Below are 2142 nucleotides of genomic sequence, written 5' to 3'. Positions count from 1 at the left end.
GCACGGAGTCCTTCACAGGAAGCGTGATCCCGTTCAGGACAGGTGGAACCACCGCCATTCCTGGACCAGGGGAACCTATCACAAGTACGTCCGTTTTCTCTGGATTCAGACAGAGTCGGTTTTCCCTCATCCAGCCCATTACTGACTCCAGACAGGCCACGAGAGGAGAGACGCCATCCTCAGTCACTGCATCAGTCGGAGACATAGAGAAAACTATTTGGGTGTCATCAGCGTACTGATAACCCTGCGCCCCATGTCTCCGGATGATCTCTCCCAGCGGTTTCATGTAAATGTTAAATAGCATGGGAGACAGAATGTATCTGGGGGAAGGGACAGACAGAAGGACCTCCTCAAAAGATCTCAATACACAGGCAGGGTTCATATGGGAGTAGGATTGCCATACGTCCGGGGAAAATGTAGGACAAAATTTTCAAATGTAGGACACATTTTTTGTGTGTCCTACATTTGAATAGGGGAGGCTTTCCCTCGCCGCCTGGGCCCCGGGCCTCACCGCGATCACGGCGGGGAGCTGAGCCCAAGCGGCGAGGGAATCCTCCTTTCAGGGAGGCCTTCCCTTGCCGTCTGGGCCCTGGGCCTCGCCGCAATCGGTTGTAAGTTACAGTTAAAATCACAAATGGAAAGTTTGTGATTTGATTAACATCTACTTGAAGCAATATAGAAATGTACAGGCATGGCTGTTCATGACATGCAAGTGTAGTCACCGCCGACTGAGATGCTTACTTATCTCAGTTGATCTTCCAAAATAATGCATTCTGATGTGTTGCTGTTTATCTGAGATGGCTTTCTGATGAGTATTTATAAACTTTATAAACATATTCTACTCTTTTGTAGAAATGTTTGCCTTTGTCAGTTATATGACTGTCAGAGAGAAATGTACTATAAGAAACTGGAAGTATGCAAAATAATGTAGATGGCTGTATTAAATGAGACAACCCATACACTTAGGGTAGTGAAGAAGCAGAGTTGCCAGGAAGCAGGATTGTTAGGTCAGGAGCAATTGTTCAGAGCATGCCATTCAAATAAAAAGAACTCAGCAAGGAATTATTTAGCTAGGAGTTGTGGGGATGAGAAAGAAGGAGATAGAAGACAAGAAATAGAGGGACTAGGGAATCCTAATTTTAAACAATTATACAATATAATCAGGAGTTGGGGGGAGGAGAAAGGCTGAGATGAGCTAGTGAGAGAGAAGGGAAGGAAAGGACATTTATCTGGGAACTGAGGGATGGGGAGAGAAAGAGGGTGAGAAAGAGGTGAAATAAAGAATTTAAAGAAAATGGCATCCAGTAAGCAGAGATAGTAAAAGACTTCTCATACCTGGGATCAAACATTGATCAGAATGGGGACTGCAGTAAAGAAATCAAAAGAAGACTAAGAATGGGGACGGTGGCTATGAAGGAACTAGAGAAGATGCTAAAGAGCAAAGATATACAATTGAGCACAGAAGTTTGAATCATACAAGTCACTGTATTCCCTATTACCATGTATGGATATGAGAGTTGGACACTTAAGAAAATGAATAGAAACAAAATCAATTTGTTTGTGATGTGGTGCTAGAGAAGAGTGCTACCAAGGGCAGCTAAAGTGACAAACAAATGGGCCCTAGAACAGATTAAGCCAGAAATCTCCCTGGAAGCCAAGATGTCAAAACTGAGGCTGCTGTACTTCAGACTTATCATGAGAAGGAAGAACTTGTTGAAAAAACCCAATAATGCTAGGGAAGGTGGAGGGAAGTAAAAAGAGTGGAAGACCGCATGCTAGATGGATGGAGTCTATTTAGGAGGCCATAGGGGGATGAATTTACAGGATCTCAGCAGAGCAGTGGAGGTCAGGGAGTCTTGGAGATGTCCCATCCACAGGGTCGGCATGAGTTGTGCAACAATAACAACAAAAACAGAGATGATGAAGGAGAGTCATATTAATTTTTTTTGTTAACAGTGCTGTTTCCACATATATCCCAGACAAGGAAGGTAAATTATATTGTGGTTTCAGACATTTTGGGTAGCATGAGGAAAGTTAGAATAGAAGGAAGAAAGTTAACTGTAAAATACAACCACTACAAAACAGCAATCCTGTAAATACTATATTCAGTAACTCCTGTCACAGCAGATACTGAGGTGGCTC

Source organism: Sceloporus undulatus, chromosome 1 (genome assembly GCF_019175285.1).
Source record: "Sceloporus undulatus isolate JIND9_A2432 ecotype Alabama chromosome 1, SceUnd_v1.1, whole genome shotgun sequence".
Classification (NCBI taxonomy): Eukaryota; Metazoa; Chordata; class Lepidosauria; order Squamata; family Phrynosomatidae; genus Sceloporus; species Sceloporus undulatus.
Note: the sequence above shows the minus strand (reverse complement) of the source record.